Source organism: Protopterus annectens, chromosome 3.part1 (assembly GCF_019279795.1).
Source record: "Protopterus annectens isolate FY-2018-M chromosome 3.part1, PAN1.0, whole genome shotgun sequence".
NCBI lineage: Eukaryota > Metazoa > Chordata > Ceratodontiformes > Protopteridae > Protopterus > Protopterus annectens.
The window spans coordinates 135,077,714-135,104,769 of record NC_056732.1 but is presented as its reverse complement, the minus strand read 5'-3'; positions in this window follow the sequence as shown (position 1 = coordinate 135,104,769).

Below are 27,056 nucleotides of genomic sequence, written 5' to 3'. Positions count from 1 at the left end.
CACAAAAAAATCTTGCCCCATACATAGCTGTCCATTTTGCATACATGTCCACTGGTCACATGTAATCTGGTCTAATTGGCATCACAATGAATATATGTTGTCCTCACCCCTCTCCCAGGGGTTTGAGGGTCCAACTGTACCTCCAAATTCAGTGTATATGCACAGCTGTTGCTGTAGAAGAAATGGGCAGCTATGGACCTTTCCTATACCCTTCCTGCACATGCCTAGCTATTTTCCCTACTGTCTTTCCCTCTTTGTGCCCCTTTTTTCACCACTTTCCTATCAACCCCTTCTTCTTTTCTTTTAAAGAAATTAGCGTGGGGGTAAGCAGCAGTAAGCACTTTTAAGCAGCAGTAAGCAGGTTTGCGTGGGTTTGCGCGGAGGTAAGCTATGCCTGCACAGTTTGAGCAATCCCAAAGCTGAAAGTAAGAAAACATAAGTGGAGATTAGCAGTGCTTACCATCATGCAAACCCGCGCAAACCCACTTACAACTGCTTAAAAGTGCCATAATCCCTCTGTATCCAATGGCCCTTGTTCTGCCCAGCAATTAAATAAACTGCCTCTGCAAGGCTCGAACCCAGGACCCCACACTGAAAGTGATTTACCACTAAAATATGGCAGATATACATAACCTGATGTTTTCACAAACATATCATCCAGCACAATCAGTCAACAGTACAGGAAATGTATTAATATCATACCACACAACCTGTTAATGCAAGAAGTCAGGAAAAAGTATGCCAGGATATGGGTACAAATAAGGATATATGTCAACTAATGCTCTAATACACTTAGATGTTGCTAGTTACACATATGTAGAAGGAGATGAAGTCTGAAACACAAAAGTGTTGGCACTAGTTACTGACTTCAATGCTGCGATCATCCATATCAGTTGCCAAGAGAATAAGGTACAGGCCAAAATATGAGCCAAACATGCATGGACATGTGGATAGATATACATCTGTAAATGTAGGCAGATAGACAGCTATATGTAGAAATATATATATGCATGACTCACAAATAATCATATAACATCAATTGTATATCGATACATAAATATGTTCATATGTATGTAATATATATATATATATATATATATATATATATATATATATATATATATATATATATATATATATATATATATATATATATATATATATATATATATATATATATATATATATATATATATATATATATATATATATATATATATATGTAGATATATATATATATATATATATATATATATATATATATATATATATATAAAAGATATATATAGGTACATACACATATACACAGACAAAAGGTATTAGTAGCTATACATATGTAGAAGTAGTGTGGAAGTACTGGGTGCAAAGTATATCCCTCAGCCACAAGTCCTTTAACTGCCACCTGTGAAATGTGTAGTGTGGCAACCATTCCCACAAATGAGAATACTGACATTAAACATATACCCACCCACAATTTAAAGGACATGACACGACACACAGGTATGCATACACAGATAACCTTTATTTGTGTACTATACAATAATGTATGCCAGTACTTACACCACATAAAGTTTGAAATATGTAATCAGTGATGAATGCAAGGCCCCCACAAAACAGTACATGCAAGCAATGTGGATATATACCATATTATGCTGTCCAGGCCAAGGTCATAAATTAGTACAACAGTAGACACAGGATTTGCCATCAAGATACGTAACAATCAACAATTACAGATGCAGTTCAGCAGCCTCCAATTACACCCTGTCAAGCCCTAGGGGGCAAAGTAGCACTTGTGTTAATGTCACAGTATCTTGTACATAACATTGCTTAACCTAACATCTCACTATCGCACTGGATGACTCTCGTCTTAACAGTTATATCCCTAAAAAGGTGTCACAGCCTAGGTTAATGGCATTGAACCCCCTCCCCATAAAAGGCTGTACAAGGGCAAGGAACACTGTGTACCACACACTTACCTCTGGAATGTACAAGGGCACATATGTGTTCTGCAGCTGTTGCCCCCATATATATGGACTTGGCCCAACAGTTGGTGTGGGAGTCCATGACATGACTGGGATGATAGCATTAATGCTCACAGTAAATAATGATAGGCCATTACCTAACAACCCCTTTCTGTATCACAGCAGGACAAAGACTGGCATATATGTGAAGGACAGAGGCAGGAACATAGGGCCATATTTGCATTATTGCTGTTACACACCCTGGAAATTGCTGGTGTTATAGGATTTGTTACAGCATACCCTTATGCAGGGATATGACATCTAAATACAAATGGATGTAGCCATGCACTGATAGCACTCAACAGACAGAATGCCACTGATATATCTGGGACAATACCTGTGTGGTGCACTAACAGCCAATCCTCCTGATATCATATGGATAGGCCCACAGTTGAGAGCTATGCAGACAGACAACATTCCATGTAAAAATGCCATGCACACAGAAACCCTGTAAGACCAGCAAGATACAATGCACACAACAACACTACTCATGCTGTCTGTAGGTCTGGAACCTTGCCCAAATGTGTATTTGGCCTGTGTCTGCAGGTTCTGCTGTAAGAGACATTGCTACCTGCTCTCTGTAACACTGATGTCCACACAAAGGAAGGATGTCATCTATACTGGAAAGGTGAAGGGACAATGCCCACAGAAGTCAGCATTTTAAAGTACAGGGTTGCCATGACAGTGGTTATCTGAAGTACTACACAGCAAGCAGGCTGCATGCAATTAGCAACTGGTGCATTGACTGGTGCAGAGGCCATTACCTGATCATGTGCAATACCTACAAAAGCATGCTGCAATCTACTCAACCTAGCTCAATCACTCTACGAGAGAGAGAGAGAGAGAGAGAGAAACAGATATGTATTTACTTGCATGTAGTATATGGCATAGAGTAATAGGATGCATAATGTGAAATGATTTATATGTGCCATCATTACTTGTTCCTGTAATGATGTTCTGCTCAACAACTGCTCTGGACAATAGTGTCAGTCCCTATGGGCTGTGGGACATACCTGTAAACTGTGCAGATCAGCAGTGAATGGAAAAGATGTGACCCATGATAGCTGTGTTCTGTACATTACTGTGGCCAATGGCTGGTGGTGGTATTAATACTGATAGACACATGGGTGTGAGATCACACCACCTGCAGGACAGTCATATTAAAGTGTAGGACAGCATGTCCATCTGCCATAGCAGTATAATATGCTTATCTAAAATCTGTCACCATATATACCCCCCTAATGTTAGTCTGTGTTCACATTTGACACCTGACTGTGTTGCAGAAAGGCAGAACAGTTCAGCTGTGAAGTAAAGAGAGTTACAAGAGTGTGGACCAGATGTTTGTATGCATCCCACATGCAGATACATATATGCGTGATACATATTCACAGCTGTGTATGTCTACAGAGCCATGGACAGTTATACATATATATATATATATATATATATATATATATATATATATATATATATATATATATATATATATATATATATATATATAGATATATATATATGTATGTGTATATATATATATATATATATATATATATATCAGTACATGTCCCCTGCCATGACATGTGTGAGACTGCTGGAGCCTTTCTGTGTCCTGACAGAGTGCTCTTCAAACTATCTGGAGATATACAGAGCTAAGTATGTTTTTCTGGCACTTCAGAGTTGTGTACTGTTAATTGTTGATTGACTAATTTTATATCATTGCTGGCTGACTTCAGAGTTGTGCACTGTTATTTTTGCTTCGCTGTATAGTTTTTCATATCTCTCTTGAAGGGTTCCTGTCTTGTTTAAATTTGGAGGCTTTTGCAGTTGCCCACCCCCACTGAAGATTTGATCTGGGACCCTCTCCCCTAGTCCCATCTCTTTACCTCATTCTACCTAATAGACTCCTTCTGCACTTGTTTTTAGTCATATTTAATTTAATTGCATTTTTTTAAACTGTTTGGTCTAACATTGTTACATCCTCAAGTGTGCTAACTTGCACTGCATTTGAATTGTTTTTACTGCTGTTTTAGCTACTTTTCTGTAAATAAAAAAAAATCTAAGCCTGTTCCTACCTTTCCAGTAACTAATGTAGTCCAGATTCAGATTTTCTGTATCCAGGACTGTATGTAAGCTTCGGAGCCCCCCCAAGCTTTCTGTGTTGGAGGGAAGCCTTCTAGCTTATCAGTGGGAGTGGTAAGCACCAGGTAACCTATCTACCACATAAGGAGTGGTTTTGGCCCAGAAATTGTAGTTATTGGCTGTTTGGGCAGTTTTTCCATCTCTATCAAATTTCTGATTTAAAAACCCGCATTTGCACTTGTTTTCCCCCTTTCCTGTAACTAGTTTAGTCCAGATACAGATTCTTAGTTTTAGCACTTGAATTTGCTTATTTGTGATCAGCACTTGTTCAGAACTTGTTGTAAGCACTAAATAAGCTACTAATTTCTACAGCACTCAACCTTCCTCATTACCTAGAGGAAAACAGTTATGGTATTTACTTTCCTCACTTGCTTAGAGAAAAACAGCTCTTGTACTCACTTTCCTCACTTATCTAAAGGAAAAAAGTTTTTTAATCAGGCATGTCCAAGGGTCAGCTCCCAGTGTTCTCTCCTGTCTGTCTGATGAATCTGGGCATCTTGGAGCAATGTAGAAATTGCCTCATGTACACAGACAACCCTCTCCTCCTACCACCCAACACTACAACCTATGAGAGATGCACTTATCTAGCCAAACTGGAGTTAAAGCTCTCTCCAACCAAGACTGAACTTGACAGTCATGAGGAGAAGGTAAACACTTGCACCACACCACACTCATCACATAGTCTCACTAAATTTACACCACCAAAATCCACACATAGAAACAAAAAAACATTCACAGAGGCTTTCAATGATAATCTGCTCAAGCAACAGAGACTTCCAAAGCAGAAATGCAAGCAACCTCCACTCCCCAACACAACCCAAATGACACACAGCCCGTAGACTCAATGTGCCACTCAACCACAGCCAATAAGGCAAAACAACGTACCCAACACACTAGTCATAGGTGACTCTATAGTCAGGCACACTGATGTCCCACTCACCAGGCTAAACAAGGAGAAGGTTACTGTCAGCTGCCTTTCGGGTGCCAGGATCCACCACATAACCCACGCACTCAGGTCACTCCACAACAAGTACAAAAATGACTCTGTCATTGTCCATGTTGGCGTGAATGACCTGAGATGTACCTCCCTGGACTACATGAAAAGAGACATGGAAGAGCTCTGCGATCTTGTAGCCCAGGCAGGTATGACCCTAGCCCTGGGTAGAATTCTGCCATCACCCAGAATGATACCTCAGTACAAGGACAAAATGATTGACTTCAACAATTGACAAAGCTTCTGGTGTCATTCTAAAGGGATCCAGTATCTGTCTGCCTGGGATGACATGGTTGACAGAGCACAATGCTTTGCCAGAGATGGCCTGCACCTGTCACCCCTGGGATTCCGGATACTGGCTAAGGTTCTTGCTGCCCCTATAGTGCCTTTTTTAGGTAAGGTTCAAATGACAAATTAACCACTGTAACAGGAACAGGCAAGCAAAAACTGAGGGTGATGCTACTCAATGCTAGAAGTCTAAATCTCAAAATGCACTCACTCGAGGCACTCCTTAAAATGGAGAACATCGATATCTGTGCAGTAACTGAGACCTGGTTCAAGGCTCCAGAGAGCACCCCTGCACTACCAGGCTATAACTCATACCACACGTTTCGGCCATGTAACCTGGACCGTAACACCAAAGATGGAGGTGTGTCCATATTCATTAAGGATATCCACACCTCTAGGCTAGGTGCTCAGCATAATGCATCTGAGATTATCCAAGCGCAACTAACTCTGGGCAAAACTGCAATCCAAATTGTAGCTTGCTACAGATCCCCCACCATGCCCCAGGATTCCCACTCCTCTTTTCTTGATGAACTGGAAAATATTAGGGTTCAACCAAACACCCTAATAATGGGTGATTTCAACTACCCCACCATTAACTGGGAAAACTACTCATGTACCAACTCCTTTGCTCAACGCTTTCTGGAATTCATAAACTCCAATGCCCTGGATCAACTTATCCACATCCCCACCAGGGGCAACAATATCCTAGATCTAGTCATTACCAACATGAGTGACCAGTGTTCCACACTTGAAGTCAATGCGTCATTGGTATGGTCCAACCATAAGCTAATCAACCTACATATCCACATCCTGCCCCCACCCCCATTAAGGAAAGAATTTCTCCAAAACCAACTTCATGCTTCTTAAGACAGAAGTGGTGAACTTCATGACACCCATGCAGATGGACAATACAGTTATGACTACTGAATCCTACATAATTGCATTTTATAAGCGCTTACATGAGTGCATGGATCGTGCTATCCCAAACAGAACCAAGACGCTATCCTCCAAAAAAAGGAAGACAATCTGGTGGTCCCCTGCCATGAACAAACTGTACAGCAGAAGGAATAAACTGTTGCAAAAGAGAGTAAAATCCCATGAGTGGAGGAGCTCCCTGGTCAGCCTCAGTAAGAAGCTGTGATCCCTGATAAAATCCTGCAATGCTAGTTATGAAAACAAAATCACCACTGATTCTAAAGACAACCACAAAACATTCTATAGCTATGTCAAGAATCTCAATGGCAACACTCAGATCTGCTCTGAGTTATAGCATAATGGCGCTAAATATACAGACCCAACTGATATTGCCAACATCCTGGCAGATAGGTTCAGTGCTAAATTTACCCCCCTCTCACCTTCTAAAGGTCCCATCTCTATGCTGGAAGAATACAAAGTTCCTGTAATCATGGCTGAACAGGTAAAAAATACACTCCCCAAAGCCAAGAACACAGCATCCATGGGACCAGACAACATCACAGGCTGCATTTTACATGAACTACAGAACGAACTGGCACCCCACCTAAGTACCATGTTCAATCATAGCCTCACCTCAGGCTTTGTGCCCACTGAATGGTGCACAGAGATGGTTATCCCACTCCACAAGGGGGGAGCCACCATGGACCCCGCGAACTACCGCCCCATTAGCCCGACGAACCTGGTCTGCAAAGCCATGGAACGTATCATCATGGAATTTATAAACAAAGACATTGGTAATCTCCAAACTCTGGATCCCACCCAGTTCGGGTTTGTAAAAGGCAGATCATGTCTCCTAAACCTGATAGACTTCTTTGAAGCACTCACCAAAGCCAGAGACGAGGGTAAGGTGGTTCACACAGCCTATATAGATCTTGCCAAGGCTTTCAACACCATTTCACACTCTGGAGTTATAGATAAACTCACTAAACTAGGTATAAATCCCTATGTCACAAGATGGGATGCCAAACCCACACTGTGAAAGTAGCACACTCCAAATCCGACTTCAGACCAGTGACAAGTGAAGTACCACAGGGTTCAGTCCTGGGTCCTCTCCTGTTTAGTATCTACTTCTCTGAAGTACAGGCTAACACAGAAGATCTTTGGTTAATGAAGTTCACAGATGACTGCAAACTAGGAGCCATAATTGAAACTACTACAGATATGGACATCCTACAAAAGGGCCTCACTGAGTCAGATACCTGGTGTCAAAGCTATGGCCTCAAGCTCAATGCCAAAAAGTGCATTGTCATCCCCTTTGGTAAAAACTCTGTTCCCATGAACTACAACATAGGCAGTAGTATACTTAACACCGAAAGTGTGATAAGAGACCTTGGGACACAGGTGGACAGTAGTCTCTCCTTTGATAATCACATCGCCACAGTAGTCAGGAAATCCTTCTACATGGCACACCACATCACAAAAGGTTTCTCATCCAGAAAAAAGAGGTCATTGTTCCCCTCTACTCATCACTCATTAGACCCATTATAGAGTACAATGCCCCTTTTGTTATGTACCTCACAAGACATCTACAACAACTGGAAAGGCCGCAGAAATACCTCACAAAGAGGATTACCGGACTCAAACAGATGCCCTACGCAGACTGTATCAAAAAACTGCAGCTTTACTTTGTCCCATATTGCCTACACAGAGGTGATCTCTGCCTAACTTACAAAGCTATGTCAAACCCAGAGCTTTTGGACATGTTCCACTTAAAGAAATCCCAATCCCTCCAAGCTACACACTCTAGGGACCTAAACCTTGTCACCACAATAAACAGAACATGCCGGAGGGATAGATTCCTGTCCCAGAGACTTCCCATACTCTGGAATAAACTACCTATCTATATCAAACAAAGCTCCTCATTAGCACTCTTCAAGAAAAATCTTGATGATTGGATGGGAAATAGGAAATTCACCCCGGGGATCACTTCTGTGGATCTGCTCGACAGTGGCACAGGAAAATACTTTTCTTGGGTGGCAAAAGCCAGGGTACCTTTTTGGCTGGGCTTGTATAGGCCCTAGGGCCAATAGCCTAGTACCTACCTATGAACCTATGAAACTATGAACATCACACATCAATACACAACATATCTACACACCAGTACATGGCTGCAAAATGGAGTGTGGAGTGTGGTGTGTAACCCATGTTGGGAACACATAGCAATTGTTTAAGAAGGTGGGATATATATGTTGGTGAAGGGTATTAGGCACATATTGGTATATAGGTTTGGTTGGGTGACAAACAAGACAGCATACAGGGCTGGTATATGACACATGTGGTGGTTAAACAGTGTGGATGGATAGTTCCATTAGAAATGTGGAGGCCATTGAACCCCCATATGGGAACAAAGGGAACATGGTGCCCACCCATGGACATTCATGGCAGCATCTACATGGTCATAAAGGTGCCTGGGCTGTGGACTGAGCAGGAGGAACATGCATGTCTAATCTTGTGTATGTGTACTCCATGCCTCCAGGTGATGTAGCACATACCCCATGTCTCTGTGGAGCTCCCTCTGCACAAGACCCTGGACCTAACTGGGTGACAGACATATGTCTGTGTGTGCTGCATGGGGGGACGCACCATCCCCTGAGGTGATTCCACATGAAGGTAGTGCCGGAACAGTAGATAATGAGGTTCCATGGTGGGTCACGTATATGATGTTGACTGGTAACATGTGCACATTAGGTGGGAGTGGTGTTCCTGCTGGCAAATAACCCCTACACATACTGTTGTGTAACTGTCATGGAACATATGTGGGTTGTAATAGTCCACACAATCCCAGAACATGTCCAACAGCATGCATAGATATCCCCAATAACACAGAATGGCAGATGTGTAGCAATCACATAGCAAGCCTACCACTTGCATATGTGGAAACATAGTGGCAGTGACAATGGCATGCAGGTGAAATACTCTGTAACAGCCCAGCAACTCTAGTGTCCCCACAGGGAACATGTCTATAAACACATAGCAGAAAGTGTTGTACAATACAATATATGTCCCAATGGTAGATAAACCAGAGACATACCACTTGTGTTGTGTGAACATTAAGTTGGAGCTGATATGGTGGTGGGAGACTGATATATGTATTGTATTATGGTAAACGTGCCATATGAGTTGCTCAGACATATTTCCATCTTTATGTCTTTCAGGGAGTATGGCACACCCACGGAATTCCACTTACAGTGCCGCTGAGGATGACATAATATTCACCAGCATCATCCAGCACTACCAGGTGCTGATCTCAAGGACATGCCAGGACCAGCATGAGCGGACCACCATGTGGAACAATGTGGACTGTAGGGTGAATTGAGGTGGGGATGCACAGCCATATGTATGAGCAGGTCCACCATCATTGTAGTGAACTGCTCCTCCATGTATGTCACCGTGCCACTGCCATGCGGGGTGACCACCTTGCATTGGGGGGGCCATAACATCCATCCCCCCTCACCAGAGTGGAGGAGCTGCTCATGAGCCTAGTAGCACCTGCCCGCCCACAAGAGCTACAGACATATACAGTCATGGAGGTGGGTGCTACCCACACACAAGACATGGAGCATGCAGGTAAGGTTCCAGGGCATATCAGTAGACCACTGTTGTGCATGCATCTGTACAGGTAGATCATGCATATGTGAGATGTGGAGTCTGTTGCTGTGTAGTACTGATAAGCAGTTATGAATAACCTGTAGTACTGTGGACTTCAGCTGTTGTTTTACTGTAATATTGCACCCACCCTGTAGCAATGCCACAGCTGTGGCCACTGACATCAACTCTATCTCATCTCAATGTAGGTACCTCTGGGATACCAGCAAGACAGCAGCCGGATGCCGGTGAGTATGGTTTAAGGTTATGCTTGGCAATTCCTTGTACATGTCATAGCTAAGGTGTAGGCCATGTACACATCTAACACACCTACCCATAATGCATGTACATGTTCACTGACAGAGCACACACCTCACTAATGGGATCACCAGCCTTAAACACATGCAATACACAGACTATCTCAGACAATTTTGGCTACACTCCAGTGCACATCACCCAGGCACAGCTGACATCTGCCTAACATACACAGCTATGTCATACACAGAGCAGTTGAACATGTACACATAAAGAACTCCCACTCCCTCTGCAAACATATGCTCCAGGGTCCTAAACCTCATTAACACATTACACAGAACATACTGGAGGGATAGGGCTCTGTCCTGGGGAATACCCACACTTTGGAACAGACTACCCATTCATGTCAGGCAATGCTACTCATTGGCCTTCTTTACAAAAACACTTGACAACTGGATGGGAAATGGGGAGATCACTCTGGGTAGTATGTTTGTGCCACAGTCTGCCAGGGGCACAGGGGAATAACATTATTGGGTGGTGCATGGCTGGGAACCCCTGTGACTAGGCTTATGTAGGCCCCAGGACCCATAGACCAGTACTCACCTATGAACCTATGTGTACCACAGGCAACATCAGCCAGGGCTCAATACAGATATGACCTGCATAATAGTGGGACATTGCCAAAGCCAGGTGTTGCAATGTGATCTGATGTATAGCACCATGTTGGGGAAGTCCAGGAAGTTGCAGTTATGATGCATGTGCTGCACAATCCACACCTCACCCCAACCCAGGGATGACATCCCCATCTGTACAATGCTGGTGCCACTGTACACCTGCATGTTTGCCCTGCACTGGCAGGGAATATGCCAGTACACATGGTTTTCCTAGTTTGGGATACTGCAATATGACACACATGTGTAGGCCACAGATGTCGAGCATTTGCAATGTAGCAGGAGATGGTGAGGTTGTGTCATCCTGAAACACAACAGTGCACTGGAGGGGAGAGACAAACCCACTGAGAATGGCTCTATCTGTACACAGTCAAGGTCAGGATGTGTGGCAGACATAACCCTGACTCCACAGCACTAGTGATGGTACTGTATGACCTCCAAGGGCTGTGCACATGTTTAGCATGCAAACATTCAGGTTTGGGGAACATTTGCAGGCCTGACTGACCAACTACTGGCTCATGATGATGACCCATGCTACTATACCCCTGCCAGGTATAGTGACCACAGTAGTACACATAGCAGTTATTGCTACACACCATCATGATATGTGTGTGCACACATATACACCCACAAACGGTATGCATCCCGACCAGCATTTGCACAACTGACACATATGGCCTGCAATGCAATTGACTGCCTAGGCCATATGTCACATTTCAGGTATGTATATTGTTGCTGAATGCAATAGTGTTGCACCATGGCATGTCATGGAAGAGAGTGCCATGTCAATAGTGGTCTCTACATTCACCATAGGTGCAGTACATTGTAACTGTGGTTGGTCTAATGGTATTCTATCACTCATACATGCACCACTGATGATGACATCTGTGAATACACATCAGGCATTCACAAAACACATGTGTCCACATATAATCCAGAAACACACAGAGGCTGTAAGCAGCAGAGGAAACATAACTGACACACAGATACACATCCTGCAATGGTGTGTACACCTGTGAGGTATGTGCACAGTACATGCCAGGGTGCTGAACATATGCACAGCAATGTTGTGGACATGGGTGCAGTATGGGGCCATCCCCTACTAACAGAAGCCACGCATCACAGCCATGTATAATGTTGGTAATGGGGATTGACTACAGTTGCACTGCATGCGGTTGAGCACCACATGTCCTGATGCTGACATGTATGTACTTACAGGTTTGTGTGTGATACTGTACTGCACCATCACCTGCTATTGTGTGTGTTATGGGGTGCTGGAGCTATCTGTAGGTGCTGTCTGGTGGAGTGTATGGGTTGTCATGTATGTCAACTGCATGTGTATGTCTGTGTGTGTGGCCATGTCTGCACATGTGTGTGTGTGTTTTTTGTGTGTGTGTGTGTGTGTGTGTGTGTGTGTGTGTGTGTGTGTGTGTGTGTGTGTGTGTGTGTGTGTATGTACTGTTTAGTGGTGATGTACAGGTCTTAGAGTCTGTTCCCTGTTTTCCCCTCACAGGTGGCGAGGTGGGGCTGGGTCCCTCCTGCCGGGAATCTGATGTCACTGATACAGACAGTGACCATGAGGATAGGTGTGTTGAGGCACAGGCAGGGCTGTTAGGGGCTGCCGCTGGGCCACCAATTGACATCCCACAAGTATCCACCCCATCCACGCACACAGTCATACTGCCTCTACATACCTCATCACCATTGGCCTTAGCTGATGGACAGTCTACGGTTAGCATTAGCCAGGACAGTGTGGTATCTATGGTATGTGTACAAAATACAAAAAGCTGCAAGTAGTCGATAAATAAACCACAGTTCGTAGAGAAAAAACACCTTTATAAAACAGCAAACGGCAAAGCTTTCGGGTATAACCCTTTCTCAATGCTAATACACAATCTAAAATCAATTCAGTTTAAATACACATCAAAGTATCACATGACATGCAGCCCAAAAATCATGTGACAAAAATAAATAAAACAATATAAAAAAACCTTCAAATGATAAAATACATATAAAACTAATAAGATATTCTACATCAAAAAAATATACTACATGAAAAACATATAGTACATTGGACATAACAAACATTAATAAATCTAACAGTATAGTTTAGTTTGTTGCAATTTAGTGAGGATGGGTTTTAATGTAACCATGGAATTTAGTCCTGGAGAATGGTCAGCAGCCAATCTGAGGATCCATTCGTATTCCTTAGTCTCAAGCAAATTGTTACTATCCCCACCCCTTAGTGATATACATACGTTGTCTATAACTCTAAATCTAAACCTATGGTTAGAACCATATGCGCTTGTATGTTTAAATAAAGCATTTTTGTCATTAGCCCTTCTGATCTCTGACTTGTGTTCAATAATATGTTCTTTCAGCTTCCTTGTTGTTTTGCCCACATAAAAAGTGGGGCACAGAACACAGGTTGCTAAATAAACCACATTAATGGTAGTACAAGTTGCTAACATTGTCTGTCAATGTCTGAAAATGTGGTCTGTCATCTAAAGCAGCTTTAACATCATCAGATGCCATTAAAATAACCCAATTCCTTTTTATAACCTTCTTAACCAGATGTGTCCTGATATTATACGAAGTAATGTATCTAATTTTTAGATCTTTGTGCTTAACCTTACTCAGAGTAGAATTAGGTTCATCATTCAATAAAAAAGTTAGTTTAAATTTTGTGTTTCTATCAGCAATAATCTGATTTTTTAGATCTAGTAAAAAATTAAAATCATACCCACTATTCAGAAAATCCTCCATCATTTAATCGAGCTGTTTTTTAAAGCACTTTTCATCTGTATTTAACCTACTAACCCTACTGAACTGTGATGTCACTATACCTTTAAAAACATGTTTTTCTGAATAGTGGGTATGATTTTAATTTTTTACCATATTTCTCATATAGGAACATGAGAACATTGAAAAGTAAGTTATGTTACAAGGATTTTAATAGAAGTTTTAATCTACCCACTCTCTCTAGATCAGGTACATTTTGTTGTATGAATTGTTCTTGTTGCTCTGATCTCATGAGCACTGATAGTAATGTGTTTAAACATCTGGTAACTGGTAAAGTATATAAGTTTGATCTATTAGCAAATTGTACTACCATTAATGGTGGTTTATTTAGCAACCTGTGTTCTGTACCCTGCTTTTTATGTGGGCAAAACAACAAGGAACGTATTATTGAACACAAGTCAGAGATCAGAAGGGCTAATGACAAAAATGCTTTATTTAAACATATAAGCGCATATGGTTCTAACCATAGGTTTAGATTTAGAGTTATAGACAACGTATGTATATTACTAAGGGGTGGGGATAGTAACAATTTGCTTGAGACTAAGGAATACGAATGGATCCTCAGATTGGCTGCTGACCATTCTCCAGGACTAAATTCCATGGTTACATTAAAACCCATCCTCACTAAATTGCAACAAACTAAACTATACTGTTAGATTTATTAATGTTTGATATGTCCAATATACTATATGTTTTTCATGTAGTATATTTTTTTATGTAGAATATCTTATTAGTTTTATATGTATTTTATCATCCAATGTACTATATGTTTTTCATGTAGTATATTTTTTGATGTAGAATATCTTATTAGTTTTATATGTATATTACCATTTTCAAATCTAGGTGCTTAGGATTTCCCTCTCTCTTCCCCCCTTGGCTGACCTGGTGTGACTTTGTTTGAACTCTGCAGTTCCCTACAAAACGGTGTCTACAGGACTGCAATCAGTTTCTCTCAACATTTAAACAGATTGAACTCTACAGTTCCCTACAAACGGTGTCTACAGGACTGCAATCAGTTTCTCTCAACATTTAAACAGATTGAACTCTATAGTTCCCTACAAAACGGTGTCTACAGGACTGCAATCAGTTTCTCTCAACATTTAAACAGATTGAACTCTATAGTTCCCTACAAAACGGTGTCTACAGGACTGCAATCAGTTTCTCTCAACATTTAAACAGATTGAACTCTACAGTTCCCTACAAAACGGTGTCTACAGGACTGCAATCAGTTTCTCACAACATTTAAACAGATTGAACTCTACAGTTCCCTACAAAACGGTGTCTACAGGACTGCAATCAGTTTCTCTCAACATTTAAATAGATTGAACTCTACAGTTCCCTACAAAACGGTGTCTACAGGACTGCAATCAGTTTCTCTCAACATTTAAACAGATTCCCTACAAAACGGTGTCTACAGAACTGCAATCAATTTCTCTCAACATTTAAACAGAGTAGGTTACACACAAAAAGCATTTGTTAAGCTTTCACTTACAGTGCTTTGTAATTAAGCAGGTCACCATATTGGTCAGCCATAGGGCTCTTTGTTTCTACTTGAGTGGTTGCCTCCTTCCCCTGTAACTGCAGTAAATTGACTCTTACATTAGTGCTGTAATACTTACTTTATAGCTTTAGGACACCTTAGGAAACCTTGTAAACTGCAATAGCCCTGCTACGTTAAGCCCTACACGCTCGGGCTCTCTTCGCTCCCCTCCCTGCCCCCAATTCCCTCCCTCCCCCAGTACCTCTAAATTTATAGTACTATAGCCACTCCCCCACTTTCTAGATCCTATCTGCTTTCATCTGGGATAATTCCACCCACCCCCATTCTACTACCTACATTTAATAGCACCTATTAGCATTCATCTGGCATTCTCCCATCCCCCCTTCCTGTACATTTACCTCACCACTCTATCTTTTGGTGTTGCATCACCAGGTAAAACAGTTCCTTCACTCACTAGCTGAATCACATATAATGATATACTCCTCTTTACTACCCCTCTTGTTCACACCCCTCTTGTTCACACCATACCTCCTTACCTTGTATGAAAACCAGTTTCTTACGGGATTTCAGGTCCCAAAAGGCCATACTATCACCCCAGCTGTAAATCCTTCCACCTTCAACCATACTTACAGTACCAGATCCTATCCAACATCTTGTTCAGCCTATCAACATCTCAACCCCAGGCACATTAGCTCTAGATCCAAACACTACCACAAACTAATGAACAAATTCCTGAAGTTCATCACCAAGTATAGACTCAACCTAATACTTGGTGGTGATATTCACCCCAACCCTGGCCCACTCACTTCAGATACACATACCCCCTCTACTTGTAATCTAAGCTACAAACCTACAATTAATAGGCCAATTAACTCTCTCCTAGTCTGTCATCTCAATATTAGAAGCAATGGCACGAAACAGTCACAATAATCCAAAGAAATAGCAGAACCAGTAAATCCCAAAACACTCGAAGCCGATGTATCTAAAAGCACAATTTATTGACCACAAATAAAAATACACAATGGTTGAGCGCTTTCATCTGTCTCCATACAGATTTCATCAGAACCAATGAAGCAACTGCAGTCCGTACATTTTATATCTTTCTTGGCTCCAAAAGTCTTAAAGCAGCAATGTTCCCTAAGAATAACTAATATGTCTATTTTGAAATACTTAATTAAATACTTTTTTAAAAACTTTTTTAAAACCTTTTTAAAAATACTTTTTAAAAAATTGTGTAACCATCTAGTGCACTAAGGTATGGTTAAAATATATATTAATCAATACAAACTGATGATCTACCTTTTTTTTAAAAAAATTTTATGTAGTGTTCTTCATAACTGTTTACTTACTTCACCTAGTACTATACTAGCTGTTGTATACCTAATCTCTCTATACTTCAAATCAACAACATGCTGTGATTTTCCATTTGAGTGGTATATATGACCTAATATTAACAAAAACCAGTGCTAGTAAAAGGCTGACCTTTTAAAAACAAAATAGATTTTTCAGAACAAACTTTGTTCGTTTTTTCAAAAATCAATACAATAAAATAATTACATAAATTATAAGTATATACAATATGAGCATACATTCCGTAATATACAACTGGGGAACTTAATTCAACGCTAAAAAAGGTTTCAAACTGATGAAATCATTAATGCCTGGTGGTGTAGTGGCATCAGTACATATTTGCCATTTACTTTCTATCCAAGCCAAATATGTCTTCCAGTTTCCTCCTCTATCACTAACCTCTACTTGATCAATTATGGAAAACATAAAGTTAAAGTTGTGGTCTGTCCCCTCAATATCTCAATATTAGAAGCATTAATAACAAGGTACATGAATTGCATGCACTTCTGGATGTCCACTCCCCTGAGATTCTCTGTTTATCTGAAACCCGGTTAAAACCTAACACTAAAGACAATGAAGTGTTACTACCTGGGTACAACATACACGGGCTGGATCGTGCTTAGAGGAAGGGGGGTGGGGTAGCTGTACTCTATAAATCTGAGTTGAATGTCACCATAGATGTAATACAACCTCCTCAGATTAATAACTCTGAGATTCTTGCCACCAAATTGCAACTTAATAAAAATAAATGCATTAATATCATCTGTATGTACATCCCCCCAGGTAACACTATATCTACATTTGAAGATATCCTGCACTGGTTATCATGTCACTACCCCCAAGAAACCCTACTACTTGGAGACTTTAACATAGACTGGGGCATCTGTTCCTTAGAATCCCCAACCACCCATATTAACCTGCATGCATTTACACAAATCATATCCACCCCTACCAGGATAGGTAAACCCAACCAAAAGAAAGTATACTTGACTGGGTACTCATAAACAGTCACCCCAACTGTACACCTCTGGTACCCTCCTTAATGGCCTAGCGATCACCTTCTCACATATGTAATTAAGCACAAAACCATTAATTCCCAACAACCCTTACTCAGAAAGGTTAGAAACAATAAAAACTTTGACCCTACCAAATTCCAACAAGAACTAAACTCATGTAATTGGTCTATTCCAAAACACCTCCCCTTAGAGGAAGCAGTAGCATACTTTAACAACAAATTCCTTGAGATCCTTGATTTGCATGCACCTGTTCGTTCAAAGAGAACCAAGGCAAAAACTGCACCATGGCTTTCTATAGAGTCTAAACTCAAAATTACCCTTAGAAACAAAGCATGGGCTTTATGGCGTTCTTCTAAAGACCCTCAAGATCACATTAAATACAGGCAATCCAGGAACGAAACCAAAAAATCAATTTTACAAGACAAAAAACAAAACTACTGTAATTTACAGACAGTAAATCAAAATAACCCTCAGAAGTTTTGGGCAGGTTTAAATAATCTACTACATCCTGGACAAACTTCAACCCCAATCCCTGCTGCTACTATTGATAAAACACCTGAAGATGTTTCTGATAGTTTTAACCAATTCTTTACTGAGACAATTCAAGCCCTAGCTAGCCAACTACCTCCTAGCTCCCTTGGTCCTGAAAGTAGCACCCCTAGAAACCTACTTGCGTTCAGCTTCCAACCAGTCGCCACTTCACTTATCCGTACCTTGATCAAAAAATTAAAACCCACTACACTTTCTGCTGATCAACTCCCTGCCGAGTACCTACAAAAATCATCTGATGCTATTGCTTACCCCGTCTCAATACTAATCAATCGAACCATAGTAGAAGCTAAAATTCCCACCATCTGAAAAATATCCTATGTAATCCCACTTCACAAAGGAGGCAGCTCTACTGAATTCTCCAATTATAGGCCAGTAGCTATACTCTCTCCACTTGCAAAGATTATGGAAAAATGTATTCATAGACAACTCATGCACCACCTAATCCAAAATCGCCTTATGGCAGACACTCAGCATGGCTTCCGTCCTCATCACAGCATTACTTCAGCCCTCCTAGCCTTTACTAACACCATAAACCATAATCTCAACAATAATTATATATCCTCAGCCCTCTTTTTGGATCTTTCCAAGGCATTCGATATGGTTGATCACCAACTTTTAATCCACACCCTGCAAACATTCTGTCTAGATACTGGAGCGCTCCAATGGTTTCAATCCTACCTGAATGGTCGACAGCAGGCTGTCCTCTGGCAGAACAAACTCTCTAACCTTCTACCTAACACCCTCAGAGTACCACAAGGCTCTATACTAGGGCCCTTGCTGTTCTCCATCTTCATTAACGACCTTTATACTGTCATCTCAAAAGTCAGATGTATCCAATATGCTGATGACTCTACTCTGATTTGTTCAGCCACATCTCCAGTAGAGTTATGGTCAGCTACCCAGACCACCTTTAATACAATAGAAAACTGGCTTTCTGAACATCGTCTGATCCTAAATCCCAAAAAAACGAAAATGCTGTTATTTTCACCAACACATAGGTCTACCGCTTTCACCTTTACCATAAAATCAAATGATGGCACAATAATCTCCCCTGACCCATCTACAAAACTATTAGGTGTCATCATAGACAATAATCTCAAATTTGACCTACATGTTAACCAAACTATCAAAACCATCAATAAAAAACTAGGGTCACTTTACAGTATAAAAGCCTTCCTAACTCCTCCAGTTAAAATTGCCATAGCTCGCTCTCACCTTCTTTCAACCCTTCTGTATGCATCCCCTCTACTCTCGAATTTGAACAAAACTGTCCTTAATAAACTCTTAATTTGCTACAACCACATTGCCAGGTTTGCCACTGGGCTGCCTTTTAGGACACATCATTGCATCAATCTAAATCAGCTTGGTTGGCTTGAACTACCTAGCCTAATCCAGTATAACCAACTGATTATGGCCTTTAAAATCCTCTATAATCCGGACAATACTCCTGCACTTAAAAATATTATCACCCCCTATAACAATCCTAGACCGCTTCGATCCTCTAACGAACTACTAATTCAGACTAGCAAAATTAATAACACAGCCGGTGATTCTCTCTTTGCAAACTCTGTAAGTAGATCCTGGAACTCTCTTCCAGCTGATATTACCTTACTTTCCACCTTAGGTCAATTTAAAACTAGGCTCAAACAACATTTGTCACTTAACTGGCTATGTCAATGTATCAAGCCTGGCTAACTCGAATGTGTAAAAATCTGTTAACCAGTTTACTGTGTAATTTAATTTAATCCTGACTTGTGCTCAGGACTAACTGTAACCTGTGGAACTTGTTTAACTTGCTTACTTATGTAATCTCTGTAAATAGTCTGTTTGTAATATGTAATGCTGGTATTATGTAATGCTGTATCTGCTTACCCTTGGAGCTTTTCTCCCCGGGCCTCCGCTGAAAATGGACATGCATCCAGTCGGACTATCCCGGTCAACAAATGTAAAATAAAAATAAAAATAAAATAAAAATTTGAAGGTTTTTTTATGTTGTTTTATTTATTTTTGTCACATGATTTTTGGGCTGCATGTCATGTTATACTTTGATGTGTATTTAAACTTAATTGACTTTAGATTGTGTATTAGCATTGAGAAAGGGTTATACCCAAAAGCTTTGCCGTTTGCTGTTTTATAAAGGTGTTTTTTCTTTACGAACTGTGGTTTATTTATCTATGGTATGTGTGTCAGAACACAGCAGCCATAGCCAGATGTCCGGTGAGGTACCACATAGGCAGATGTTCAGGGGTGCTTGTCAGAGCACTGCTGGTCATCATGCCACTGGCAGATGTGCCACATCTATATTAACTACACGCATGTTCCAGGCTGTCATTGAGGCACAGGCACGAATGGAACGGTACACCAGACAGGGTCTAAGGGTGCAGAGGGCTCATCACACCTCTGTAATTGACAGCATCCATGACTAAGCAGGTGCCATTCGTAATTACACCGAGGTCATGGATAGACAGTGGGGTGAGGCATTGGATCTCATCAACAATGTCATATCCATGTGTCAGGGCAGGGCGGGATGGTTGCGATGGCCATGTTGACGTATGCCAGCAACACCAGCAGCTGGAGGTCGCCGTGGATGTCCCACCAGTCACAGCAGCTCCCGTAGTGGCAGTACCAGCCCCAGAACTGTGGGGGTGCTGTCCACTGACCATCATAGAAGACCACATGCAAGTAGCCCTGGCCAGTCCCAGTAGGGACCTGGATGCAGTGGACATCTGTCAACCTCGGGGGACAGTACCCAATCTGGCTTTGTACCTGATACTGCCTGTAGCACCCCTGCCAGGCACAGGTCCCGTGTCTGTTGCCGGAGACGGTGAACTGCAAACCCTGCCAGGTACAGTCTGCAGCTGTCTTACAAATCCCCGTATAGTGCAGCCACATGGTGGAACTGTGTGCATGCAGACAGACACACATAAACATCTGCCATGGCTTAGTGGTAAATCACTTTGTGTATGGTGTGCAGGGTCCTGGTTTCGAGCCTTGCAGGAGCTGTTTATTTTGTTGCTGGGTAGAACATGGGCCATTGGATACAGAGTGATTAAAGCACTTGTAAGCGGGTTTGCGTGATGGTAAGCACTGCTAACCTTCACTTACATTTTCTTGCACTTAGCTTCTAAATTGCTTAACCTGTGTCGGCAATGCTTAGCTCCATGCAAACCAGTGCAAACCTGCTTACAACTGCTTTAACGTGCCTTAATCACTCTATATCCAACGGGCCATGTTCTGCCCAGCAACAAAATAAACAGCTCTTGCAAGGCTCAAATCAAGGACCCTGCACACCCCAGACAAAGTGATTTACCACTAAGCCATGACAGATACACAGAAATTCAATGTTTTCAGAAACATATCATCCAGTCCTGTCATGCAACAGTACAGAGAATGTATACCAACACCTAGATGTCTGTGTGTGTAACTATATTAAAACCTAAACAGATACAATATATCTATATATGTATATATATATATATATATATATATATATATATATATATATATATATATATATATATATATATATATATATATATATTGTTTTTCTAACTCTATATACATATATATCACTATATATGCACATATATACATGCGTATGCCTAAACCGACACATATGTGTCTACACCTATATGTCTACATATACACAGCACATTACATATGTGTATGCATATATATATGTAGATAGCAATGGCAGATTAACAAATGCACATATTTCCACTTGCACTGTTAATGGGGTTGAGAGGCCCCACACACTATACATCTTGTACGAATAGGCATCCCCCACAGCCAAACACATGTGCCCTGCAATACACTACCAAGTACAGTCTGCCTCCTATAGGACATGTAATATGTGGAAGCCATCAACATCTCCAGGATACAGATACATAGACACAGATATGCAGATACAGATATACATATATATATATATATATATATATATATATATATATATGTGTGTGTGTGTGTGTATATATATATATATATATATATATATATATATATATATATATATATATATATATAAATATATATACATGTGACTACACATACACACGGAGATATATGTACAGTAGGATACATATGTAGAAGGTGCACACAATATGGAACAGCCACTATGCCTACAGTTAACACCTGAAAAACTGGGACTGTATGGGCCACCCATACAAATGTCAATCATTGCCTGCAACATATACCCATAGAAAGGTCATAAAAAAGACACCACACGCAGGTTTGCAGGAATGGGAATCCTTTAATTGTGTACTCTAACAGTTCTGTATGCCATGTCATATAGCTGTTCAGATACTGACAACCATATAAACAGAGTACTGAAACTGTGAAACAGTTACACTAATACAGTAGACTGGAAAGGTTCACAACTGTTGTTGTCCAGGCCAAGCCCTTCAATTTGTACAATAGTGAAGACAGACTGGGCCACAGGATACCAAACAATCAACAGTATGTTCTGCAGGTGTGTTGTTCAGCAGCCTCTACCTACACTCTGTACTAACTCAGTAGGAGGTAAAGACGTTTTGTGATCAAATGGGCTGTAACCGGTACGTAACAAGGCATAACTGACACCATCACAAGCACACCTACAAACAGAATAGTCTGTATGGCAGGAGGCAGTAGGCTTGCAGTACCCCAATTCATGTAAGTAATGTCAATATAGGTGAAGTATTCAGTACGGTACATCCAGACACCTTGTGGCAGCTCACCCCTGATACCCCCACATTTTGTAGCAGCCTATGTCATTAATGGTGCTCCCCATCTAGACTCATTAATACAGGCCCATATACCACTGTTACATACACTGGCCTCTGGAGTGCATAAGGGCACACATGTATTGTGTAGGTGATGCCCACACATATATGGCCCCAGTACCACTGTATTTGTGGGAGATACAACAGCAGTGGACTAATGGCAGCAATAGCAGTGTGATATACTCACAGCCCAATACAGAAGAACCCCCAACAGCATGACATATGTGCAAAGCTTGGTATGTAGATGGAGGACAGAGGCTGGAACACAGGCACATATGTGGAACACTATTGCCATACACTAAGCAAGTTGCTGGTGTTACAGGATAGTCTGCAACATACCCTTAGTAGTCAGGGAATTGAGGTTAGAAACATAAATGGATGTAGCCATATACTGATAGCATACAACACACACACTGTCAGCGTAATATCTGACACAGGACCTGTATGGTGGATGGACAACATGTGATATGCATACCTTTGTCCATCAAGATGATAGGCCTACAGTAGTGAGCTATGCAGACAGACTGCATTCCAAGGTAGATTAGTATGTACACACACACACACAGCCTGTAACAAAAGTACTATACAAAGCATAACACAACTCTACTCACAGTTTGTCTGTAGTTCCCGATCCTCCTACAAATATGTGGACGCTCTGAGTGTGCAGGTTTTCCTATAAGAGGTATTGCTACCTGCTGTCTGTAACACTGATGCCCACATACAGGAAGGATGTCCATCACACAGGAAATGTAAAGGGACCACGCCCACATGCTGTAGGGATTTATAGTGGATGGTTGCCATGACAGTGGTAAATGGAAGTAGTGCACATGTGTAATTACATATATATATATATATATATATATATATATATATATATATATATATATATATATATATATATATATGGCTATCTGGATAAGTATATGTACATATATTTCCACCATATGTCATGGACATGGAGTGTAGCCCTACCCCAGCCCCTATAGTCCCAAAGTCATAGTGCAAGGGGATGTCAGGTATGTATAGCAGGTATATTACTAGACTATTGCTACTGTCATTGGCATTGTCATCACAGACATGGTGTGTGTAGAAGGTGACATCTGCTTATAACATGTGTGCCATTGGCTACTGACAGACATCCTGAGGGAATCATTGTAAAGTACCGCCGCTAGCATGTAATGCCCCTGTGGAGTGCAGCAGAGATATTGGCCAATATATGTGGAACTTCAGACACACCCTGTACAGTCCAGAGGTATACACATAATCCCGTAGTGCACAACATGTATACCAGGCCTGATAAGATGGATGTAGACAGCCATGTAGATGGGTATAACACATAACGACTGGTATACATTTGCCACCACAGGTTTTGGATTCACACACTCCTGTCTGGTCTGACACATAATGACTGCTGGTACTGGGGTGCCATGAACACATACTACCCACTAGATATTGATATACATCTGTACAGCATCCCACTGCTCTATCTGACATACATGACTTTTAAGAGAGGCCCAGCAGCAGTACATCTGGCAAGTATCTGCACAAGACTTCTCAATGGGTAAGTACACTAAGCTGCTAAGCATGTAACAATGCACTGTGCAGGCTACAGGCAGACTGGCTCAACACTGGCCTACATCTCGTATGGGGGAATGCACATGTATCTGCATATATTGCAGGCTCAACAGCCATGTCACAGCACAGGGTAAGATACACCTGTGTGAATGTGCATAACCACAGCCAATGTGAACACAGCCACATATGGTAAGCTAGCATAATATTACAGTATATGGACTATCTGTTCTACACCATCCTCATGTGCCACTCACAGAATGACCCTGCATATACTGGGCTGCTACACAGTTTGGCCTGATGGATGTCTGTGGTATGGGACATGTGTGTGTATGGCCCTACAAACATGTAAGGCAAAATGGTACCATACAGTGGGACAGCATGTAACATCAGATAGAAGGGGAGCTATAACAATGACATCTACCACAGTCTGTACACAGGCTAAAGTACATAATAACAATACACACACTGCTGACATTCACCATCACTACACAGACCTCAGTACTGTACAAACATCCACAGAATGTCCAGGTTATGTCATGAAATATGACCCCTAATGTACATGACATGTGTAGCAATCTGATACATCACTAGCTTGTTATCAGATATGATGACACTATTTATGGTGTACAGCACATATGCACCACTTCATGCATGACATATGTACAAAGGTTGACAGAGGTGTGACTGACAGCACATACACAGGGCCAGTATAGACATGTTGCTGTGATAACCTCATATATTTAACATTGTAACAGGGTTTGTTGCAACATATGTCCTATGAGGGATATGAAGTCAGTAACTGTCATGACCTACACCATCTACAGACTGCAATCCTCACACTACCTTCTGCATTCCACAGATAGATGCACCGTGGCTAACACATGAAACCAAAGGCACAATACTGCCCAGTCTGCAGATGGCCCTGCAGATGGGGATTCCACATATACATGGAACTGACATGGCAGGTATTGCGACATGTACGACAGGCATATCCAGACAAACACTGTTAAACCAACATTAATCCAAATGCAGTATAGCAGCACTTACAGTCTGTAGTCAGGGCAGGCACATCCCCCTCGTGTCTGTTGCCCTCTTTCCACAGTGTATATTGTTAGAGGTAAATCCCCAATCCATCTGAGATGCTGTTTGCCAAACAACAGATCTAGTTCCTGCTCACAGTGACTGAAAAGGGCCAACACCACCATGATGTTCTTAGGTATTGGAGTGTGTTTCCATGGAATTGGCTATGGGAATTTTACCACAGCTGTTCCACATGCAATCAGCTAGGGGAGGGCTGCAATTCGTGCAGAGGCCATCAGCTGATCATGAGCATCACTTAAAATACACATGCTACTGCCTAAGCATAGCAATAGGGGTCTCCACATCCACCAAAGAGGGAGTAGGGGAAGCAGACAGAGGCAAATACATGTCAGAGAGGGGTGGGAGAGTAAAACTGAAGCATGTTTGTGTCACGCACCTACAAGCATAGGGTATCAAAACCTCAACAACTATGTAGTGCTATCACAGTTCGATGCAGTTATTGGATGCACCACCTGGGTTACCTGCTGTGGAACACTCAGAACATATATGTGACGGTGAGTGACATCTGCAACAGGGATATGATAGATATACAGTAGGTGATGTACACGTGCCTGTCTGCATGAATAGGTGCCAACGTCAACAAAGGCACACTCACACAGGGACACACACACGTTGACACACTTGGCAGGGCCAGGAGTGCAACTCATCACTAGTGGGATTGCCACAACACATCAATGTGCAGGTATCACATGCACCACATGGGTCATACGGAGGTATGGACAAAGAGTATGAGGAGGTATCAAACATCAGACAGCATGCTTCAGTATGCCCTGGGGGGTTGTAGTGAGTGCAGATGTGGACATACACCACAAACAACACACACACAAACATACAGGGTGCCAGTTCTGACATGCATGGGTGTGTGGTGGTCAACTGTGCCAGGAGGCTGTGCAAGGGTAGGCGATTGGTATACCTTGGCATCAGGCCACATGACAATGGTCTGCATTGTGGCTCAGGCCTGTAGTTTCTGCATTTGCCCACACAGGTGGGTATTGCATCCCCCATCCAGTCACCTGGGTGACTATTGTGTGTGGCCAATGCTGTGCATCACTTGCCATGTATTTGTTCCTTAGTCCATGACATGGATGGTGTCTGGGATGTGCACACCTCCCACATGCATATACAGTGACATGTGGAACTGTACCTGGGATGTCTGGCCCATGTTGTGAACACAGATTATCATCAGATGTGCCAGTCTTGCCCACCTGTGGCAGGAACTAGTAATGGGCAGCAGGTTTACCCTGCACCTACATTGATAGCATGCTAACAGCATTCCCTGATGTCAGTGTCATCTGTCCATACAGGGCATGTTGTCAGGCATGGTATATCCATTGTGAGTCACATGTGAAGGCACCACAGGTGGTGCAGGTGTCCATTGGGAAACATGGTGGAGGTGCACTGTCTGCATGTACATGCATATTGGACAGATGGGTTGAGTGACATGCCCTCTGTAGCCCACTGCTATCAC